The 24,922-nt window shown below is 41.2% G+C and overlaps 1 protein-coding gene across 7 annotated transcripts in view; it reads right to left on the reverse strand.

Moving 5' to 3' along the window:
* Positions 1 to 24,922, reverse strand: part of BCL9 (BCL9 transcription coactivator) — a 95,893-nt gene that overhangs the window by 58,677 nt on the left and 12,294 nt on the right. The window contains exon 1 of one of the 7 annotated variants that reach the window (XM_032361339.1): positions 14,642 to 15,949. The exons of the other annotated variants lie outside the window; for them this stretch is intronic. The gene's annotated coding sequence lies outside the window, so the exon portion shown is untranslated. Of the gene's footprint in view, positions 1 to 14,641; positions 15,950 to 24,922 lie in introns of those variants that run through there. 7 annotated transcript variants of the gene reach the window in all.

Consider the following 24,922-nt stretch of genomic DNA (forward strand, 5'->3'; position numbering starts at 1 on the left):
GGGGCTCCCATTCTTAAGGGGATGCCGCTTGCTTTGTCACAGAGCATGTAAGGGGTTGGCTAGCATTTGTGTGTGCAAGTGAGGTGCTGAGCAGTTTGCTTGCAATTTGCAAGTGCAATTATTAGAGCTGAAACGTAACACAATTTGAAATAGACTGCCAGTAGCAGAGTGGAAAGGCAGTCAGACCTGCTGGGTCACTAGCAATGCCACCTTCAACGTAGATAAAGAAATGTCTGCATTAGGAGGAAGGAGAGATTGGCTCCTGAGATTGGGTTGGGGGTGGGGGTCCTAGGACAGATTTAGGCTCCATTATGCAGGAACACTACTTGCTTTCACTTCTTATGGTCTCATTATTTCCACCCATATTTTCCTTAGAGTTAGGCTTTATTCCCCACCAAGGGTCGGTTACACTCCAAGTTTGATGCTTTAAGAAAATATTGATTTTTGTACCATTAATTGTTGAGCGTATCTGGTTTTTTAAAATGAAGTATTTTCTCTTTGCTTTTGCTTGACTGGAAAGTAAATGAATGGGTTCCATTTTGTTTTTTCCCTTCTAGATTTCCCTCAGGCATATACCAAGTATGTGTGAAATGTCAACTCAGTTAGAATATTTTGAAAATAAGCTATCTATGACTGAAAAGCAGGCTAGAGTAGACTTCTCTTCCTAAACTTACTGATGATAATGCTTAATTCACATACATATATGGAAGGACAAAGCAACCACATAGTGCAAAATTGCAAAATTTCTGGCACACTTCCTACTTCAAATGTACCCTGTTGTCTCTAGAAATGCTTGAAACCAACCATTTGGTCTGCAAACAAATCTTGAAACCAAGATCCTTTGTCTTGATGATAAATTTTAAAAATATGTGCTTCCCTCCCCAGACCTTTACAAACTGTTGATACACTGGGCCTTTGATTGTAGGCTCTCACTGAAGATTAATTAAAGGGATAAGATTGAAAAAAAAAAACAAACCAAACACAAAAACTGTTGTTTGGGGTTCCAGCAACTTGGGAATTGCAAGTGTTGTTTTGGTTGTCCAGGAAAGGGCTGGCAGCGGGTGAGGGGTGGGGATGGAAATGGGCGGAGCTGGAGGGACAGAATTAAACATCTGTTGGTCACCTACTATGCACCAAGGGCTATTTGGCATTTAACATCCATACTGCACAAAACCCTGGGGTATAACAATCTCCATTCTAAATTCCCTAGCAGTTTACTTAAAGATCAATATTTCATGATTTAAATAAGTGCAAAGATGAAGTGAAGCCAACTCACAGAAAGTGAGCTGGCCTGGGGAATTTATTCAAATTATGAATCATGGAATGCTCTGGTTCTCAAAGCAGCCATTTTCTAGGACACTTGGAACTTAGAGGCAGCATGGAAGGGCATGTTCTCCAGCTTTCAGCACACTCTCCCTAAGATGGGGGGCTCACCAAGCAGTCCTTGGCCAGGCAGGAGAAAGATGCCAAATGACAACAGCAAGCTACTTGTAAATTCTCTCTCAGTCGTATTTTCTTCTGAGATGGATGGTATTAGCAGACTTGCAAAAGGGGTATCAGCCTACTCTATTACTCATGTGTCCACAGTTTCACTGAGAAAAGAGCAGTGGAAATCCACTGAAGAGTTGTATGGGCTCAAGCAAGTGATCTCACCTCTTTGGGCTTAAACGTTTTCATGTGTAAAATTAGGAAGTTGGAACTGATGATGGCAAACATTCTTACGATTCTTGATATTCTAGCATATAGGCATTGGCAAGTGCATTAGGTTTTAATTTTCTCATCTGAAGAATGACTAGCTTGGTGTTATCATGGCTACAGAGCAAGAGGAAGCATGGAAAAGTGGAACTCAGGAAAATCAGGAATGGTGCCATGGAACAGAACTTCCAGCAAAGATGGAAACATTCTCTATTTGCACTGTCCAATATGGTGGCCATTAGCTACATGTAACTACTGAGTACTTGAAATGAGGCCAGTGTGATTGAAAAACAGAATTTTATTTTATTTTATTTTTATTTATTTAGTTTAAAGACTTTATTTACTTATTTAGAGAGAGTCAGAGAGCTCAAGAGAAAACAAGCAGGGAGAGGGGCAGGGGCAAAAAGAGAAGCAGACCTGGGATCATGACCCAGGTGCCCTTGAAGAACTGAATTTTAAATTTTAAATTTTAATTTCATTTAATTTTAATTAATTTGAACGTGAATGACTGCACGAAGATATTAACTACCATATTGGATAGGACAGATATTGACTTCATTTTAAGCTAAAACTTTAAGTATAAAGATAAAAGATTAAGGGAGTACTTTGGGAATTGTTTCAATTGAAGAACTATAAACAGAGCACTATTATTGTTTTAGACCCTCTCAAAAAAAGGGTGAACTCAGGGGTGCCTGGGTGGCTCAGTTGGTTAGGCGTCTGCCTTCGGCTCAGGTCATAATCCCAGGGTCCTGGGATTGAGCCCCGAATCAGGATCCCTGCTCAGCGGGAAGCCTGCTTCTCCCTCTCCTACTCCTGGTAGGAGTACTCCTGGTGTACTCCTGTACTCCTGTACCTCTCTTGCTGTGTTTCTGTGTCAAATAAATAAATAAAATCTTTAAAAAAAGAAGAAGAAGAAGGATAGACTCTCATTTTGTAATGATGGCAATGATAACAGTATCTTACAACTGTATACAACTTTATGTTCTCCAAAGTTCTTTCAGGCTATAATTTCATCCTCACAACAACTCTGTGATGTAAAAGACAAGTAGTATTATCTCGTTTTACAGATGAGGAAATTGAGACCCAGATGCTTGCCCAAGATCACAGGCTTAAAACAAAAATGAAGTAGAAATCTGAAACAATCACTTCAGACTACATTTCCTCCAGTTCCTTTCTCAGACAGTTCAACCTCCAATTCTTCCTCTTGCCTAACTTCACCACAGAAGTGGAAACAAATGATATAAACAGGATAAGAATAAGAATGTTGAGGAACTTCTACCAACTAGATAATCCATCCCTGAAAGAATCAAGAGTTAGTTGTGTCTCTTATAAACAAAAGAAAGGAGTGCAAAATGAACTCCTCCTATGTGCCAGGCATTTTATAGATGATAGTTGACAGAACAATTCTAGGAGGAGCCTTCTCAGCAGCATTTTATTACTGAGAAAGTTCCCCACAAGATCACACACCTATTGAATAGTATAACCAGGATCCTGTTCCGCAGCTTCCGGCTGTTTCCAAAAGCCACATTCATGTTCAAGAAAGAGAAAGATTCGCACCCCCTTCCCATGCTTCCAGAACACTCTCTCCGCACATACCTCACCACAGAAGACACCGATCAGCTGTTAGGCATGCAGACTCTGGAGTCACTCAGACTCCATCTGAACCTCAGATCGGACATTGCTCATGGAATTTAATATTGCCGGGTCTCAGTTTCCTCAACACAAACTGGGAAATCTTTTTACTTGCTGTACAAGGTTTTGAGGTGGATTTAGTGAGACAGTTTCTGAAAATACTTAGTATCGTGCTTAGCACAAGTGCTTCATGAATAGTAGTTATTAATATTTTACAATATTATTAAGGGGCTGCAGCTTCTGTGAGCAATTCTGAGACAGGAATTTCAAAAACTATTTCAGATGAGGTGGCATTCTGGCTAAAGTCTACCGAGTAGACCATCTCTGGAGGACAAAACACACTCACTGGGACACTGTAGGTTAAGCTGAAGACTTTAAATTTGGGGTCGGTGACTGAGGCAGAAGCAGTGAAGAGATGCCTTTGCTCAAAATGGTCCAGGAGCTGACCTGTCCTGACTTTTCATCTCCTGTAAGACAAATGTCACACATGGCCCTCTCTTGCCTTCTAACCCCACATACCCAAGTCCTTGCTGCCCATGTCTATCTGAGTGTGACAGCTGCATAAAAAGCCAACATTCCCCCCACCCAAAATGGATTCACATTCATCCATTCATTCACTTGACAATGACTCATGAAGCCCCTCGCATGTGCCAGACATGGTTCTAACAGACCACAGCTCTGAACAAGTCACACTCTTAGAGCTTGCTTTTGGTAGGGGGGAAGAGACACACACAAAAGAAACAAATAGATAAGATCATTTCAGATTATGGTAAGTGCTGTGAAGAATAAAAAGCAGGATGATGTGATAAAGAGTGGCTGTAGGCAAAGGGCATGGTAATTGATTGGGAAGGAAAGACCTCTCTGAGGAGATGACATTTAAGCTGAAACCTGACTGACAAGAGAGGGCCAGTCAGGTGAGGATCTGAGGGCAGTGTTGTGGGCAGAGGGTACAGTAAACGCAAAGGCCCTGAGGCAGAAACCAACGAGGTGCCTCTGAGGGACTGCAAGGTGGCCAACAGGATTAACGTTGACGCCGAGGAGAGTGCTAAGAGAGAAGGTTGGAGTCCATCAGGAGCCAGCTTATGTGGCGTTTACACTGGGTCATGGTAAGGAGGTTGGATTTTATTCTAAATGCAGTGGAAGGCCATTTGGATATTATTCAGCAGGGGAGCAATGAAATCTGATTTGCCTTTTAAAAAGATTACTCCTAATCCCACCATCCTTTTGCCCACACACGTCAGCGCAAACGCACACACCCAGATTCTCTTAGGAGCCTCGCCATTTGCCAGCTATCTGTCGTGTGTGAGTCTCTCCTTGCCCCACTTCAATCTGTTGCCAGACTGTCCCTAATGTTTCTGAAGCTCAGCTTCTCTCTGCATTTCCACTGCCATCACCCCAGTTCCAGTCCTCAGCCCTTGGCACCAAAAATACCTCAGTAGGGCTCTCACTGGTCTTCCAGACTCTTCATCTCTCCCTTCTGGAACTTACCCCACATACCACAGCAAATAAATCTTCCCCAACTAAAGACCTGCTTACATCACTTCTCTGACTGGGAACTTTCAATGGCTCCCCACTGCCCAGGAAACTAAATGGTAATTCTTGAAGTGTTCGAGATCTTCCAACATAGATTCTGAACTGTGCATATGCTTTGGCCAAACTGGTCTCCTTGCTTTTCTCGGAACATGCCTTACTTTTATTTACGCGGTTTCCTGGGTCTGAACGGATGTTTCCTCCAGTTGCATCTGTTGAGATCCTATACTGCTCTATCCCTGGAGTCGAATGATATCATCTCCATGACGCTTTCCCTGTTCCTTCTGACTAGATGTGAACCTCCCACAGGATTTTGTCTGAACCTTTTTAAAGTATGTATTATATTGTTCTTATATACAGCTCTCTACATACGTGTCTTACTCCTCTACTGAATGATTAGTTCCTCGAGCGTGATGACTGAAGCTTTCTCATTTTTTATGCTTGTTAATCCCGAGCAGAGAGCATGGCATGTAGGAGGTGGTTAATAAATATTTGTTGAATGAATGAATGAATGAATGAACAAGTCAATAGAAAAATAGACCTGAAATTCCTCTTTAGGCAGCATTGCTCTATGAAATGATTTTAGAAAATTATGAATAATCATAAGAGAGAATAAGAAAAAGGGTCTAGCCCTTTCATCTTCACTATGGCATCTAAGGGCTCCTGGGAAACACAAATAAGCATGGAAATAGGTTTCCATTGTTTTACATGGAATGGATGTCAGAAAAAGCCACTTGGGAGTTGCTGAAAATTATGCACTGTGTTAACAGTGCCCTAGGACATAGATTCCATGTCTGGGGCTCCCCACTTCCCACAGTCCTTCAGTCCCTAAGGTAGGCTTATGGGAAATAATGTAGAATTATTTCCCTTAGCAATTAATTTTGAGTTGAGCCGTTCCTTTGCAGAAAAAAAGATAAAAGTTTCATCTAATTCCCTAATTCTTCACTGTAGTATTAGCATTCTAGAAAGACTGAATTAGTGTGTTGGGGTTTACCTCAATCAATTGTGTTGTGAGTTCATTTATCTTAAGTGACTCTGCTTTGGAGGAAAGGTACTGAAGGAACTTCCTTACAGAGAAAAGGCCTCTATTTAAGTAGAAAATGGGTATATTTGCTGGTGAAGCAAGAAGGTAATATTTCTTCACTACTATCTTTTGTTTCATGCACTGAACTTGAGTCTCTTTACGAAAGGAGATAACTGGATGTCCCTGATTTTTTTTTAAGATTTTATTTGAGAGAGAGAGAGTGCACACACACAAGCAGGGGGAGAGGCAGAGGGAAAGAAGAGGGGAGAAGCAGACTCTCCGCTGAGCAGGGAGCCGGATGCTGAACTCGATCTCAGGCCCCTGGGATCATGACCTGAGCCGAACGCAGACGCTTAACCAACTGAGTCACCCACAAGCCCGTCCTTGTTGTTTTTTAAGTTATACATATTGTTAGTACATTGTTTCATTGCGAACCATCTGTTACTAATTATGGCTGAGAATCATGGAACTCTCAGGAAGCAATGGTACCTGTATTCCTTATTTCTTACTAGTTAACAAGACTCCTCCTGGAAGATTAAGGGATACACCAAAAATCTGAGAGAGAGACAAAAATGTGGCAGCTGATCCTTCCTCAGGTGGCTTACCTCACCCTGGGCTGCTGCCACTAGTGGATCCCGTTCATGTCAGCACACCTTCTGGCCTACCAACAAGCTGGATACCAGGTGTGGTTTCAGAAGCAAAAGTAGTTCCTTGTATCGTTTATGTTGCTTTTCTTTCCTTTTTAAACCTCATAGTAGTAATTTAGTCTGAAATATGAAGCCCTTGTAGCATGTCCTAAGGAAGGGAGTGAAAAGCAAGGCTTTCTAACTCCTGGGTGTGTGTGACTTTATTACCAAGAGTTTAGGTAAACAGCTTTCTACCAGCATCTTAAAATCTGTTTTCTTTGCTCCTAGTTCCTCACCTTCAGGACTCAATTACTCAAATTGCCCGAAGGTCCAGGAAATTTTTTTCAAACATTGTTTTTACATCTATTCTAAGAGAGGTCCACAGGAAGGTGAGGGTGTAAATCCTATTTCTAGAGAGGAGTGAGGTATCCATGTTCGTGGCTGTGGTACTCCAGGAGGAGGAGGAAGAAAATGCATTTCTGTTATATTTGGCTCTTTGAGATCAGAAGTGCTCTCCCATAACTCAGGAAAATGAGGTAATATTTGCATCTCTGGATCCCAGCTAAGTAATTCACAATGGATACAGCCACGCAGAGCGGATAGGATGGGAAAACCTGTGTGCAAATCACAGTTCCACCCTTAGCAAACATGCAATCCCAGGCAAGCTACCTCCCCAGTGAGGGTCAGTTTACCCAGCTGTAAAAGAGGAGCCGTATTATCCATCCATGTTATGTGGGATGGCGTATGTGAAGCATCTGATATTCTTCTAGACAAGGTAGAGACGTATGGGTGGGGGGCAAGATGGAAAAATGTGGTGGATTGATAACTCAACAACTAAAACATTACCCAAGACTTCCCAAAGAGCTCTGTCCCTGTCCCTGTCCTACTCAATCTGCACATAGAAAACATTTTTTAATGGTTTTGTTTAGGGGCACCTGGGTGGCTCAGTGGGTTAAAGCCTCTGCCTTTGGCTCAGGTCATGATCCCAATGGGATCCCGATGGGATCGAGCCGCATCGGTCTGTCTGCTCAGCAGGGAGCCTGCTTCCCTCTCTGCCTACCTCTCTGCCTACTTGTGATCTCTGTCTGTCAAATAAATAAATAAAATCTTTTAAAAAAATGGCTTCGTTTATGGATGTTACAAAATCAGGAGTCATGACCATTAAATGCAAACAAACAGAAAGCCAAAGTAAAAAAATCCTCAAAATGTCAATTCTAACAAAACTAAGTTTCAAAGTGATCAAAGCAGAACAACTTAAGTCCAACATATAAATCACTGAAGTCCAGGTTGCCTACACAGCAGCATGTGTTTAAAAAAAAAAAAAAAGGCAGAGGAGAGGAGAGCAAGGAAGGAGAGATCATGGAGCAAGGAGAGCTTACATTTCTCTGCTGAGGTGCTGGAAAAATCACATGTACTTGCAGGTTGTACCAAGAGAAGTATGGTACCTAAAGCAAGGGACGTAATCATTCTCTGTTCCTGTGTAGCAAAATGATCAGTTCTAATGCCTCTCTGTAGAAGGAACACAGAGAAACTGTAGAGTGACCAAAGAGAAAAATTTCCAGGCTGTGTCCTAGAAAGAACTTGGAATGTTCAACTTGGAGAAAAGGAGACTTAGAGGGATCCTCATAGCTCTTTCAAATATGGGAAGGGCCACAAGGGGTTAAGACAGTGAGGTTAACTCTATATTTCCACAGACAGAACCAGGACTAGGGAATAGATGAAAGCAGCACTCACAACAGGTGCACTGAAAGAAGCTGCCTGAGTGATGGAGTGACCAAGTGATTTTCCTGCTGCTGATTCTCAGAGACCATGTGGCTCCTTGGGGGAGTGTTATCATCGGAGGTTCAAGCACCCAATGTGAGACTGGCCAGAGGAACTCAAATTTTCCTTCTATCCTTAGAAATCCACGGCCATCATTGACCCCAGTGTCCCTCACAGTTTTCCCCCCGAAGAAACATCTTCAGGAGCTAGGTGAAAAGGTAAATGCTTTTAAAATACAGCATTTCTATTTTTATTAAAAAAAAAAAATCACAGGGTACCTGGGTAGCTCAGCTCAGATGGTTGGGTGTCTGCTTTCTGCTCAGATTGGGATCCCCAGGTCCTGGAATTGAGCCTGGAGTTGTGGGGGAGGGGTGTCCCAGCTCAGCAGGGAGTCTGCTTCTCCCTCTCCCTCTTGCCTCTCCCCTGCTTGTGCTCTCTCTCTCTCAAAAAAATCTTTTTTTAAAAAGATTTATTATTTATTTGAGAGAGAGAGAGAGCGTGCTTGAGCAGGAGAAGGGGCAAAGGGAGAAGCAGGCTTCCTGCCTAACAGGGAGCCCGATGTGGGACTCAATCCCAGGACCCTGCGATCATGACCTGAGTTGAATGAAGGTAGATGCTTAGCTGACTGAGCCACTCAGGTGCCCCCAAATAAATAAAATCTTAAAAAACTATTTTAAAAATCTGAGTTATGGGCAAGCACTGATTTCAATCCGCAGCACAAGACTATGAGAAGGGAACTGGATTTGGAGATGCTAATTTGGGCCAAATTCCAGCTCTGACACTTACTAGCTATTTGCCTTCAGGCAAATTACTTGACTTCTCTGAGTCTCACTTTCTTCATCTGGCAGTATTAATAATACTTACTTCAAGGGTTGTTAGGAGGATTAAATGAGATACCATATCACATTGATAAGATGGGTATTTTTTTACCCACATTTTAATAGCTCAGAAATCAAGATGCATTTTACCATTGGTAGTGAGCTATAGTTCAATTGGGAGTGTTATTTTTTCTTTCTTTCATAGCAGCACATGAAGTAATATGGGTCTTAAAAAAAATCAAGGGCAACTTATATTCAAAGGAATAGGATAACATATATTAAAAACTCAGTATAATGACTGGCACACAAGGAATGCTCAAGGCCTTGTTAATTCCCTTCTTCTTTTGCTAGACAACGGCTTCACAGCCTCTTGAGAAACAGGGAGGTCCTCAAGAATTAATAATTGGAACTGATCTACAGATTCTCACAATGGAAAATTAATGAGAAGGTTCACATGGCATCCTACGGAGCATTATTTCTTTTTCTTTCTTTTTTTTTTTTTAATTTCTTTTCAGCATAACAGTATTCATTGTTTTTGCACCACACCCAGTGCTCCATGCAATCCATGCCCTCTCCAATACCCACCACCTGGTTCCCCCAACCTCCCACCCCCCGCCACTTCAAACCCTCAGGTTGTTTTTCAGAGTCCATAGTCTGGACTCTGGTTCACCTCCCCTTCCGATTTCCCTCAACTCCCTTCTCCTCTCCATCTCCCCTTGTCCTCCATGCTATTTGTTATGCTCCACAAATAACTGAAACCATATGATAATTGACTCTCTCTGCTTGACTTATTTCATTCAGTATAATCTCTTCCAGTCCCGTCCATGTTGCTACAAAAGTTGGGTATTCAACCTTTCTGATGGAGGCATAATACTCCATAGTGTATATGGACCACATCTTCCTTATCCATTCATCCGTTGAAGGGCATCTTGGTTCTTGCCACAGTTTGGTGACCGTGGCCATTGCTGCTATAAACACTGGGGTACAGATGGCCCTTCTTTTCACGACATCTGTATCTTTGGGGTAAATACCCAGTAGTGCAACTGCAGGGTCATAGGGAAGCTCTATTTTTAATTTCTTGAGGAATCTCCACACTGTTTTCCAAAGTGGCTGCACCAACTTGCATTCCCACCAACAGTGTAAGAGGGTCTATGGAGCATTATTTCTATTTTACACACATACACATTCTCTCTATATAATTTATACAAATAGTTTTTATATATATATGTATGTATGTACACACACATATATATACACACATATCTTCTAAGATATATACAAATATGTTATATTATATATTAGAAATATATATTATATATGTTGTATATTATATCATATATATAATATATACATTCTTTATCATCCCATTTCCTGTGGTCATGTAAACTTTCCATAATTTTCCAACGTTGCTTACTGAGTCTATTTTGGTCCCAACATTTATTGAGCACAAGACTAAATGTTTTGCCTACTTTCTCTCAGGAAAAAGTACATCTTTGTCATCACCAGCGGTCTACCACCATCTTCCAAACCAATCACCTACCGCAGAATGTCATTGTCAACTTTAATAGCCTTCAGATCTGCCTTCTTTCCTCTTGTGGTGCTCAATTCAAGATGCTTTACATTGTCACAAGAAACATATTAAAAAAAAAAAAAACAACCCATGCTCCAATATGTCAGTAAGGGAAATTTTTTCATGACCTGGCTGGCCCTGCACCTGACCACCAGAGAGACTTTTTGTAGTCAGATACTGTGGTGATTTTAAGTGTGGATTTTTCTCCACTAAAGACCTATCTTGTCTTTTTTAAAATGTTATCAAGCATCCCTGTCTCAGTGTTATTTTGTGTTATTGAGTTACCCAGGCTAATTATCTATTACACAAAATCCAATTCTTTAGAGCTGCCTTATGTTTAACTATTTAATGGTACACATAATCTTACCTTATATTAATATTAGAAATTCACTTGCTAGCTCTTCTCTCTCTCTCCCTAAACTAACTTCTGGACAGTTGATTGCTGCTTAGTACTCCCAGCAGCAGGTGTTCAGGGGCAAAGTTAAGTTTTATTTTTATGGGTATGGCTAGTTGGCCAATTAGTTGACATTTATTGAGGGCTCACTATATACCCATCACTGTGCTAGATTCTGGGACTACCTGGAAAGATAAATGCTAGACCTTCAAGGCATTCATCTTCTAGGCCAAACATGAAACAGAAGCCACACTGAGCAGAAGCTCTCTTAAGTGACTGACACAATGGATTATTCTATGGCCTCCATTCTCTCTGTAAATGTAAAGACATAAGGCCCACGATGCAGGGTGACCATAGCTAGTGGGAGGCTCCTCGAGGACGCCTGCAATCTGCTATTCCCACAGCCAAGTTGTCTGCTCACTGGAAGTCAGCATGTTTGTTCCCAGAACTCATTGATTGTTCCCCAAAACAATAATCATTGTTATTACACAATTTAATTAAGCTTACTTGAAGTAAGGAATGTGAATAAAGAAGAGAGAAGTTGTGTCGACAAGATCTAAAGAGAACGTTTGGGGAAGGCACATCAAGGTGTGTTACTAAGAACACCTGCTGTCTATACATGTGTGGGAGAGCCGCCTGTAAAACACCACTAAAAATCTGGAAAAATCCGATTGCCTCACAGAATGTCTTTAAGATCTTGCTCCGCTTTAAAGAAACCAAGACAAAATGATTGCGAAAGCCTTGGAGGTGTGGCTTATATGAGAAATAAGACACAGAGCTCTAATGGGAAGCTTGAAACTCAAATGGCAAGTGAGGCCTTGGGCTTACCTCAAAAACTTGAGATATGTTTTAAGTTGAAATAAAAGTTTAAGGAACGATTCCATCATTTTGTATGATCCCTTTAACTAACTTGTTTTACTTGTTTAACTAACTTGCTTTAACTAACTTGTTCAACTGAATCATGAACTATTAATTGCATAGGGTATAAGGATTTCTACTTTAACATAAAGAATGTTAAAAGCTATAATACAGGGTACTAAGGCAGGCAAGATGACTTCTTCTAGGGGAAGAGAGGGCTTATGATGGGCTCCATGGCGGAGATGAGTCCTGAATTGTGTGCCAAAGGGTAGAGTAGGAGTCTCTAGGAAATCAAGGAAAGACCAGTCACTCCTCAGGGAAGGGATCAGTATAGTCATAGATGTCAGTTTTCTAGACTTTATCAGTCCATCCAGAGGCATGAAAATGCAGGTCTGACTCTATTTAACCACGTGTTCTTAAGCAAGTTGTCTGTGCCTCAGTGTTCTCTTCTAGAAGATGAAGACAACTGCAGTCTATACCTCAAAGGGCTGTTGTGAAAATTATGGAAGGTGGCCTTTAAATGATCATGCATTAATAAAAACACGGCAAAACGATCTTTAGGCTTTCTAGGAGCAAGGGAGTAGGATGGTCTGTGGATGGTCTTGGAGATGAAGAAAATGTGGCTTGCCTCTTTTAAAATCTCCTGCCATGGACAAAAGCCATAGAAAGTTCAAGTAAAGGGAAGGTGTGATGTAAGCTCCCAGGTGCCAGGAGCCATGCCCGCCCTTGAGACCAGCAAGCCAAATGGGAAAGCAGGTACTCTTAACAACCAGCACTCAATATCAAACATCATAGCTCACCTACCAAACCCAATGAGCCCATTTGGTTCTGTCAACAAACCCATAAAATAAATATTACTACTATCTCCATCTTACACATGAGGGGACTGGGTCTCATAAATGTCAAACATATCACTCAAGGTTGGACAGAGAATAGGGACTAGAACCTGGTCACCTAATTCCAAATTCTCTGAGCTTCCCAACACCCCTGGCTGCCTTTCTCATGGGTCATTTGGTTCACAAATCCTGAGCTTCAGTGTCTTGTATTTGTTCATTTGTTAAAACTTTTCATAGGACAGGATGCTGCCACTAATAGCTAAAATGAGGGCTGGAGATTATCAGGGATTTCAATTATCCTGCCTATCTCTGACCTCCATTACCAAGGATAATCTGAAGCTAGCTTTAGCAATTTTCAGAAACTTTCATTAATTTTAAATAAATTTATACAATGTCATTTTCCCCCTTTATCCAAATTAAAATGTCCTTGTCTTTTCAGTTTCTCATTATAGGCAAATCCCTTGCATGTCTTGGAGACAGTCTGTTGTTTTTCTCTAGATCCTTTGTATTTCTGCTTTGTTTTCTTTGAAATGAAAGGACCCACTGCCGAATTCTGATTCTAAGGTGAAGTCATAACATCAATGTATATCATTAAAATGTTTTATTGTAATTACAGAAATAGTCAATGCCAAATTATGTGCACTATATTATTTTCTGCATCATTCTTTATCCCATTCTCAAAGTTAATACAGCCTATTATATCTCATTCATTCTTCTGGCTGCCTCTGCACAGCAAGCAGATGTCTCCATTGAGCAATCCACAATGAATCCGAGATCTTTTTCCTGAGCACTTACAAGTAGAGTAATTCAGAGCCCATCAGTGAGTATGAGCTGTTTCAATTGTTCCTTCCAGTGTACATTAGCTTGCACTTGTCTACATAAAATTTCAAAGAATCATAGATATTACAGATGGAAAAGACCAGTTAGTTTATCAGGCCTACCCACTCTGCCAGCAAAAGCAAGCATGAGGGTAATTCTATCAGTTCATGCTCTTTTAATGATGCTTATTAATAATAATTACAATTACTGTTTATACTACATGGTTTCTTTCGTCCTAAAATCAACTAAAAGTGTTTTTTTTTTAAAGCAACCTTTCTTTTCTTAAATAGAACGAGCGCTCAGACATCAATGTTACCATAAGCAAAGCCAGTCCAACGAAACCCAGAATTAATTCAATTCAGTTCAGTTCAGTGAACATCTCTGAGTACCAACCACTTGTAGGGCAGAGGCCACGCTGGGGGTTTAGAGGGATCCACAGGTGAATGAAACCAAAAGCTCTGCCCTCTTGTTTACCACCTATTAAGGGATTTGTGATAGTGAACATTCATGCTATTACAATCATGCCAAGAAAAGAACCAGAAAACACAGCCGCTATGGGGATGGAGAGACTCATCAGGCTCTAGGAATTAAGAAAGGCTTTGTGAGGAAAGTGACACTTGAGCCAGACCTTGAAGGGAGGTTGAGCATAAGGTCCATCAAAACAGTTTGGAAAAAAAGGGGACATAAGCAAAGAACAAAACCAAAACAAGGGATCTTGGCTAGGTTTCTACCACACGCCGCAAAGATGAGTATGTGCGTTCTCATTCAAGTGGACAAAATCTGCAGATGTCTACAGGCCTCTTGAAACAGGATGAGGCTGTGAAAACTCAATTTAATTAACAACTTAAATAACAATCAGAACACACAGATTACCAATCATGAATATACTTAGGAAGCTAAGGCAGAATGTTTTAAATTAGGGACGGTCTCAAAACAAACAATTCTTTTTTTCAGAAGACCTGGTATTGTCTGTAAGAAAAACTGGGAACTCCCAAGTTCCCTGGATTTGGAATAAAATCTCCAATCCAGATCTTAAATGGATAAATGACCCACTTGCCAGTACTTTAGTTCTACTTACTTAACACCACACCATACGGCCAAAAGCTGATGCTTGTGTACCAATGGGCCACTTGAGGGACTTGTAGGTTCTTGTTGGGTTGCTAGGCAATTATAGATCCTAGAACCTAGGATCTAGAATGCATAGAAAACAGGATTCCATTTTCTGGCTCCTTCAATAAAGACACATGTAAGTGCAGACCGGGAAATGCAAATATATACTTACGATTAATAAGAGTAGGTATTTCTCTACGTTTGGTCAAAGAACCTAATCTTTGGAAACACTCTTAACTGTCTATCTATTACCACAATAATTAGCTACTTCATACCCCTCTTAATAAAACCACTGGTCTGAAGAAGAAGGAAACTACAGAAGGATTCTTGTTCTTCTGTATTTGTCCCCTCGAAGACCATTGCAAATGTTATCTCCTGTATGCTTTCCCCAGGTCCTTTTACCGCCACTCCCTTCACCAGCAAATTGACTCTTCTCTTTCTTGACTACCCCACTTCTTTGCTCCATTGCTATACGCTTTATTAGTTGTGTGAGAATCTCTTTCCACCAGAATGAAAGCACCTTAAAGATAGTAATTCAACCTTACTTGCCTTGCATTCCCACAATGCCAAGTTCCTTTTTCACTGCCTGACAAAAGTAGACATTCAACACATGCACGTTAAATCATTTCATCAGGTCTGAGATATTTCTGACATATTTCAATTACTAAAATATTTTGCTTTGTACCTTTTCCAAAATTTGCCCTTGTCTGTGTGATCATAAGCCTGTGTGTGCCAACCACTACCTGTCATTCAGTTAGTGCCTGCCTCTGATAGGTGAACTGCAAAAACACTGTCCTACACAAGGTCTGAATCTTGATTCAGTCATATGCACATTCATCCACCACGTGACTGGAAAACTTTGGAGTCAACTGGACCTAAGTTCACACAGACACACAAGTTCTGATTGTCACTTACTAGTTGTATGGCTCTGGGCAAGTTAAACTCTTCTAGACCTCAGTTTCCTCAACTATGAGATGAAAACATAAATAGCACCTAGCTTCGCTTGAATAAGACAACACTCAGTGTTTAGCACATAGCAAATACTCAATTAAGTACTAACATTGTAGCCTTGTTTGTAAAGTAGACATAGTAATACAAGTCCTTGTGGGATTCTTATATGAAATAAATGATATAAGAAACAAAGTCTTACCCCACACATTGTTCAATCAATGTTTCCTTCCTCACTGTGTGCTAGGATAATTGCTACAATTAACTGAGCACCTATTACATCCTAGGTGATGTGTACCAGTCACTTTAAATTTATTACGCCATCTAATTTAATTCTTATAATAAGCCATTGAAATAATAATCATTATCCCTATTTTAAAAGTGAGTAAACTGAGTTTCAGAGAGAATAAATAACCAGCCCAAGGGCATATCACTAGTTCATGACAGATTGTTCCAACTGCTAAAGTAAGGGGGGTCAAGAACAGAATAGGAAGCAGAAAAAGAAAATACAGGCAGGAAGACTAGGCAGAGACTCCCTAAGAAGTTTAGTATTCCTATTTATACCCATTCTGGTCTTCAGTTTTGGGATTATGCTTGCTTTTTAAACCAGCCTCTGGGACCTGAGAAAATATATTGTCACGTTCACTATTCACACACTCCTGCTTTTTCATAAATGCATGAAATGATGTCACTCATCTAAGAACTAAATCTAACACTTTTCCCTCTCCTAATTCTTTTCCTGGTTATAAATTTGCTATTTGTTCCCACAGTCTTCTTATCTCTGTTGTACTAACTGTCAACCCTAAAACATTGTACTTTTTAATAACGTGGTTATCCTGAATTTCTTATATTTCCATAATGGACTTACATTAGATATGTCAAATACATTTGTCACCAACTACATGAAAGGGAAGACGGCTCTTCCATAGTTCCTACTAAAAGGCACCCCAGTTTTATACCAAGTAGCAACTTCCTGCCCCATAGCCTCCAGGCTAGAGATGCACATCTGCCCCTTGGGCAAGACTAGTTAGGGACCTAGAAGAAGGGCAATGAAAAGATGAGATGGGTTACTGGATTCTTTCTTGGATATCTGAATTAGAAAAATCTGAGAATGAAGGAATTATCAGGGAAAATTAGAAATGAAAGAAGACATGAAGAAGAAGCAAAGGGAGGAGGGTGGAGAGGGTAGGTTCTGGACACGGTAGGCTTGGCAAGTCAAAGGAGCGACACCAGTTATGAGCAAAAGCTACGAGATGGATAGAGGTTACCCAGAGTAGAGCTAGAAAGACCAAACCAGCATGCAGCAATAGGAACTCAATAGGAACTCAAGGTGAGAGAACACACAGTGAGAGAATGAGTTTGAGATAGGTAAAGAGGTTGCTCCTAGAGCTTCCTCAGGACCTGAAAGACTTACAGCTCTAATTTCAGGTTCCATCTGTGAGCATCCTCACAGCGAATGCTGCTTTCCTCGAGGAAACCACAACAAGTCAGTTCTTTGCAACCAGAAGGCCTTTTCTGGAGGGTTCAGCATTTAAAACCTTTTTTATGAAATGAAGATTAAATTGCATTGTCCCCTTTGTATCAGATGGGTCGCAGCTGCAGATTCCTGGAAGTCAGGCATCACCTTCCTACCTTGCGAATGTCCAGACTTCCTCAAAGGTCTCTCTATTTTCCCTGTTTCTGAGATGGAAGAAACTTCTCCTATTCAGCCACTACCTAAATAACAACTCAAACTTCACCACTCATTTATCACCCATGATCCTCGAACATAAAGAATAAACTCTCAGAAATGGGAACCACAAGGCCTAAGAAGGAGAAACATGGCTTACAAGTTTTAGGGGAGAAAATTCAAGCATAAGTAAAGGAGAGACTCAGAGATATTCAAAATGCTGTGTTATGAATGTAGAATTTACTCTTTGCAAAGGAGGAGAAGGGTGAATATCTTAATATGAAAAATTTCCTTTTTTTACCGTGGAACATGTGGTTGTATAATTTAAGATTTTTACCTGTCTTTCTTTTTTTGTATTTAGTTAAATTTCTTAATAAGCTACATTTCAATGTGAACTGTTCACTCTCTGGACAGCAGTTATTGACCAGCTGCTGTGCCTCACCCTGTGCTGGGCAGTGGGGGTACAAAAACTAAAGACAGTCCCAAACCTTGAAGAAGCTACAGCCCAGAGCAGGAGGCGGCCTATAGGCAGCACCGTGTGGTAAGGGACACATAAGCAACAGAGATAGGGTCTAAGAAGATTCCCAGAAGAAATGTCCAGCTTAATTTAAGTCTTGAAGGAACAGTAGGAGCTGGCTTGGAAAAGATGTCCAGGCAAAGGTAGAAACCTGGCCATTAGCACAGATTCTAAAACCCTGCATTCTTTAGACTATGGTTGACTTAGGGGCACCTGGGTGGCTCAGTTGGTTAAGTGTCTGCCTTTGGCTCAGGTCCTGAGATCGAGCCCTGCATCGGGGAGCCTGCTTCTCCCTCTCCTTCTGCCTGCTGCTCTGCCTCCTTGTGATCTCTCTCTTTCTCTGTGTGTCAAATAAAGAAATAAAAATAAAATCTTCATTAAAAAAAAAAAAAGACTGTGGGGGCACCTGGATGGCTCAGTGGGTTAAAGCCTCTGCCTTTGGCTCAGGTCATGATCCTGGGCTTCTGGGATCAAACCCCAAATCGGCTCTCTGCTCAGAGGGGAGCCTTCTTCCTCCTCTCTCTCTGCCTGCCTCTGCCTACTTGTGATCTCTGTCAAATAAATTTTTTAAAAATTAAAAAAAAAAAAAGACTATTGTTGACTTAAACACCCTGGTATATCCTGGACTTCTATACAATAAACTATCAGTCCAAGCATCTTTAGAAAAGAGAAGTATGCCTTTGACCCACATTCAAAAATTTCCTTACTCACACACCTTGAGTAAAATTTTTTTCCTCAACCAGACACTAACTACACAAGGCACAGGGATAACAGAAAATCCAATGTATCTAGTATTAGACAAAATGAAGGACCTCAAATTTCCCAAGTTTCTCTTCGAGCAAAAATGATGGCTTGGCTTCTTTCAACTGCCATTACTGTTAATTTTTAGTTTGTGTCTTTATTTTTCAAGGAAAAGAATGATTATGATTTTCATGGAAATTACTAAAGCTCTCCAAAGTTTTTAATTAGAGTCATTTTGAATCTTTAAGTGAATAACATAAAAATACTTTTTTAAAAGTTTTCTCACTTTAATTTTAATTCTGGTATAGTTAGCACACAACATAAAAATATTTTTGATAACTACTTAGACCATTAAAAGTTAGATTAGCAACAATGATATATAAAATATGCTTTTCCTGTACGTTTGGTACTCATCAATAACCACATTTCACATATTTCTGTAGAGTATGTTCTTATGTTCAAAAAAAGCTTGCTGTTTTATATCATTTCACAAACCCGTTCATGTTTTCCCAACTATAAAGTCAATAACATATTGCTCTTAAGTAGTTACTTCTTGGGATTTTATGAAGTTAAGCAAGCTATCCAATGATAGGAATTTTAAGGAACTGAGAATAAAGGAATAGTATAAATTTAAAAAAATTGTTATATATGGTCTTCCAAATTCCTTCCTCCAGTTATAAAGTAATCATATCTTACATACTTTTTTTTTTCAGACAGAAATAAGACCAATTCAAAGAGAGTCAGTGGTTTACTAATCCTCAAAGTAGCCTTGAACTAGTCTCCCTTGCTACAAGCAAGAGGATATTTGTAAAACATGGTAGAAGATCTTACTCTGGATTCTGAAAATTACATTAAGAGCTAGCACGTGAAATTTTTAAATTATATCTTTCCAAAGATTTAACCAATTTCAAGTGAATAGTGCTTGGAATTACTCATATGAAACATGATTAATAAAAACATCCTTCACTGACCAACCTGTCTGTCTCACTCTTGGCCACGTCTCAGAAGCCGTTTATCACTCACATCCTGAAGGTATATAACATTTATATATAGCACACATCATATCAGCAAGTCTTCAGCAATAACCTTCAGGAGTTGCATATCATAAAGATCGTCAGTAGCCCTATCATCCCCCAAAGCACAGTGTTTAACACATAGCATGTATTATCCACACTACGGTCACTTCATCTGGTCCCTTGCACCCTCAAAACAATATGTAAGCACAGCACAAAAAGGAAGAGCACAATTTCTATGAGAAAGCAGTAAGAGCAGTGAAGCTAAGAGATGTACGCAGGGCCCATCCATTTTCAATTCATACTTATTATACAGGAAGATATGCATTCAAAACAGCCTATTCTTTTGAAAATCGTTCTTTAGTGTCCTCGCACATGTGCCTACATGCTGACTGGCCAATTCTCTTCAAATCCATAAATTAAAACCCCACTTTTGCCTATTGTGCTTTTCACTTCAAAATGTCAACATAGTTGGGATATATAGGAATGAATCCCATTATACCCACAAAACTCACAACATTTCCCCCTTGGGAGCCATGGGTCTAGAACTGGGCTTTGTAAAATGTGACCAAGAGACCAGATCCACAGAATTTTCTATTTGCAGAATTAGAGAAATACGGAATAACAGGAAGGAAACAGAAGTGATGTAGCCCAGCCCCATTCGTAAAAGGAGTCTGGAGGAGCAGAGTGGGGAGTCTTAGGTCATAGAATGGCAAAACCAAATCCAGAAACTGGTCCAATGCACTTGTAAAAAACATGTAATGATTCAGTTAGAATGGGGGACTCTTCTTTTTTGAGCAACAATCTAAGTCTTAAGTCTTTAAAGGAGTAAATTTGGCTGGGATATCAATGGTGACTGCCTCACCTCTTTGCTCTTCTTCTCTTGTAAAGATTTGGCCTAACCAGGAGATTTAATCAGCAAGCCATCCTGTCCCTTATTTTCCTGTGAGTCCTTGGGTGAGTCACATAACCTTATTTAAATATAACAGAAGGATAACGGTATTACTTAATTCACAGGGCTATTATAAGAGAGGACTGAGCAGATATTTTAAAGTGCATTAAAATGTCAAGGTTTAAAAGAAATGGAGAAAATTTCCATTTTACATCTTATATTTGTGTCTCTTGGGAAACACACACACACACACACACACACTCACACACACACAATTCCCTTCACCTGAGCTACAGGCAAAAGCAATATTTGTAACCAAGAAGTGTGGGGGAATGTCCCATATGTTGTGTTGGTTTTAAACCTCCGGCAGGACTAGGGGCTCTCACACTTTTATTTACACGCAGAACCCACATGATGCACCTTTTAAAATGTGATCAATCTCCATTTTTACTCCCCTAGAGTTAAGAATGGCCTGATCACTGTTGTCTAGCTCCCCAGTTCTGTTAAATTTCTTCCTCAACCAGATCCTTGTTTTCACCACATCTCAGCTCCCCACTTGGCTCACTCCTCTCTTCAGATTACTCAGATTGCCTCCCCCAGAGGCAGCGCCCCAGTGAGTAACACATTGGGGGGCGGGCAGAAGTGATCAAATACTTGCAAATGAAGTCATACAGCTCACAGGAGAAGGCAGGGGCCACAGGTGCCAAATGCAGATGATAGCTGCAAGCTCTGGGTAGGGCTGTGGCTACAATGTAGCTGCCATGTAGGCCTGTACTTCCCTGTGAAACAACAGTTGGGGGCACAGAAATGACTCTCATTTTGCTCATCACACGACCTCTGTAGGTTCCCAAAGTACAGGCACCAAACCTATGATTTCTGTGTGGGTGGGCATGCCTGCCTTCCTTTTAAACCACTAAATTAGTCTACGGGAAAAAAAAAAAATAGATTGACACCACTGAAGACAACACTCCTCTAAGTACTAGAGAAACACACAATGTAGAAAATGGTGATACAAGCGAGACCCCAAGTCGGCCTGCATGGAAATGACTGGCATTGTCACCATTCCTTCTCTCCACCCAAGACCAAAATGGAATTGGGCATGCTCCTACTCTGGGAGATTCAACCAGTGAGATTTTAACAACCCAACCGAAATGGGACTATGGTAAGATGAAGAGGCTATAAATTTTTTTCACCTTTAAAGATATGTACCCTTGTTAGGAGGAATGGGAAAAGCCATTTCATTACACTATTGTCTTTGGAATTTCTTTTTTTTTTTTTTAAATATTTTATTTATTTATTTGACAGAGATCACAAGTAGGCAGAGAGGCAGGCAGAGAGAGAGGGACGGGGAAGCAGAAGCAGGCTCCCTGCTGAGCAGAGAGCCGGACGTGGGGCTCGATCCCAGGACCCTGGGATCATGACCTGAGCTGAAGGCAGAGGCTTTAACCCACTGAGCCACCCAGGTGCCCCCTTTGGAATTTTAAGATGACAGTGATAACAGTGGAGTTTCCTGCAGGTAAGTGTTTCATATGAACTGGGGAAACTAAGGAGTAAGTGAAATGAGACAAGAGCCTCACTAACCACAGGTCTTTTGCAATGCCCATCAGAGTTTCATGGTGTGCAGAGACTAGAGCTAACGTGAATCGCCAAGATGACTCTCACGAGGAGTGTGGCATTATTTATTAATACAAGTGTAAAGAGTTAATAGATACTACTTAGGTCTCTGTTGCATTGTGTGAAGAAGTTGGGGGGGTGCTTTTTACTGTCTTTGGAAACAACAGGCCCACTATATGCTGTACTAGTAGGAATGCCTCCAGTGGAATGAGAATTGGCTGGGGCAAGACCTCAGGCAAGAAAAAAAGAACAGCTAGATTATGTCTAGTTACAAATTTAGGACAGTTACTTATATAACTCTATGTTCTGCCCTATTAGAGTATCTGCATGCTGTTCAGTATAAGTTATCATTATCATAATTACTAATTTAATCCTGTGGTTAATGTTGATTACACCACCAAGATTACATGCTCCCTGAGAGCAAGGGTGCGTCTACTTTATTCTATCCTATGTCCTCAGCACCCAGCAAGGTGCCCGGTACATAGTTAATGCCCCTAGAGTATTACTTGAATCAACAAGTGAGCACATGAATGAATTCACGCGAACTCACACCGTGACACGCAGTCGCCATGTTTGCTCCATGTGCCCTGAGCAGGGCTAAATGCATTGCTATCGTCCAGCACAGCAAACAGATTCCAAAAGCTGCCTGTCTTTCTGGCAGACCCAAGTGCTGGGCTGTATAAGATCGAGTATGGAGGCCAGGTGAGGGTGCTGACTTGACAGCCTTCTGGGCATTCTGAACCCCAGGGTAGGGTCCAGATGCTACCTGGCTGCACTGAGCCCCCCTCAGGTCACTGCTGATCTTTCCAGGGCTTCAGTGTCCTCATTTAAAACTTGATGAATAACCTTTTTTGTCCCTTGTAGTTCTGAAATTCTAACATTTTAGGAAGATATCCAGAACCTGAAATATTGCCAAAGACAAACCATGGTAAGATCTTCTGCCTACAAAGTGGGGGATAAATTAAGTTTTAAAATACAAAGTTCAGTTCTATTCCAACAAAACATTTTATTTGTGTGTGGAGGGTGCTTCTTGCCAGATCCAGGCCAGTTAATATCTTTCCTTCATCATTTCTCACACCCCAAAGTCGGGTTCTCCAGGCTTCCAAGGGAAGAAAATATTCTCAACCAGGGCCGACCCTTTGCTTCAATCTCTATCACAGGGAGTCAGTCTGATAAACACTTGCAGTTAGAATGGAAGGAGGCATAGCCTCCTAGACTTTTGCAGATTTTTTTGGAAAACTAGAAAGAGTCACAGAAAACCTCAAATTAGGTAAGAGAGTGAAATTCCCCCAGAGAATTCAGAGAGAGCCACAACGGAGATCCTTGAAGCAATTGCTGTGTAAGAAGAGAAGAAAGGAAATCCATGGCTCAAGAAAATAAGCAGACATTTTTTTTTCCTTAAAAAAAATTTAAAGATGAGTATTAGGCACTGATTTCTGCCTTCTATTCCCATCTCTCAAGATGACACTTAAAAAAGCAAAAGGTTTTATCCACAAAACCACCAGTGAGTAAACAACCTTCACATTCTTACCCTCACACACACACAGTAAGATATTTACTCTCTGATAAACAGCAATTGTAAATAAATCTCATTTAATCTCTAAAAGCCACAATAAAAATCTTTAACCTCCAAGGTAGAGTTTACAGATGTGTCTGGAAGGCCTGCCAGCACCAGGAAACACAAGGTCTTGAATAAACTACTATAACAGGAGGCACATTTTCTCTCTCGAGCATCTTACACTGACCTTCTTTTAAACAAAATATGTACAAGGGAGGAGGAAAGGGGAAACCCAACCCCTCCCACCCCATTCTCTGTACAAATCAGCCAATAAATCTAACGAAAAGACACAAGAGAAAAGGACAGAAGCCAACAGGTGGAAAAAGGCTTTTTGTTTCCTTAGAAATGCTCAGACACTTGATCTGTGTTCCCCGGTTTTGTCTTGTTTTGTTTTGGTTTTTTTTGTCTCAGGGTGTCTTTAATGATGGTTTGATGATGATGATGATGACCAAGAATAATGATAACACTTCTACTGGGTGATTCCACGGTAAATCTAGCTTGAAGATTTCTCCATGCCTTTCAGACATAAAGCTCTGTTCTGTTTTACCAAATCCCAGGCAGATATGCAGCATCCCCAGGATTCAGCTATCTGGATTGTATAGATGGGGGAAACTGAGGCACCCCCCTCCCGCCCCCTCCCAATCCCCCTCACACAACTCCTTTACAGTGACTACCACCAGAGAAATCCCTGAGACTGGAAAAGTTTCTGGATTGTCTTGCCGCAGAGTTCTCTTGCTCTCCCATCTCGCCTGCCTTGCCGCTCTGCCTCGGGAGTCTGGGCTCCAGTGATAAGGTTTGGGGTACCTCCCCTTCAGAGGCGCGCCAGGGCAGTGTGGGGGAAGTCCACACACACACACACACACACACACACACACACACACACACAAAGCTCGATGCAATCTCTGCGGGCACTCGGCGGAGCCCCAGCCAGCCCTCACTCAGCTTGAGAACCACAGCTCCAAGCTTGCAAGGCCTCCCTGGGCTTCAGGCTGGGGCCGCTCTGAACGAGGGCTCTGCCCTCCTCTCCCCCTCTTTCAGGCTTCTCTCTCTTCCTCTCTTCCTCTCTCTCATTTTTTTCCCCCTCGCACCTCCACCCTCACACCCTCCTCCCACCCCTCTCCAGCCACCCCTTCTCCCCCACCAACCCAGAGGCACAGATCGTGTTACTGGGGTTCCCTAGAAAGAGGGGCCATCCCCAGCCCTGCGCGCCTTGCAAGACTTCCAGGGGCAAGGCGAGAGCTCCAATGGCAGGACCCCAGCGCTCCTCCTGAGCAGCGCAGGAATGAGACCCCCACTT

Source organism: Mustela erminea, chromosome 10 (assembly GCF_009829155.1).
Source record: "Mustela erminea isolate mMusErm1 chromosome 10, mMusErm1.Pri, whole genome shotgun sequence".
NCBI lineage: Eukaryota > Metazoa > Chordata > Mammalia > Carnivora > Mustelidae > Mustela > Mustela erminea.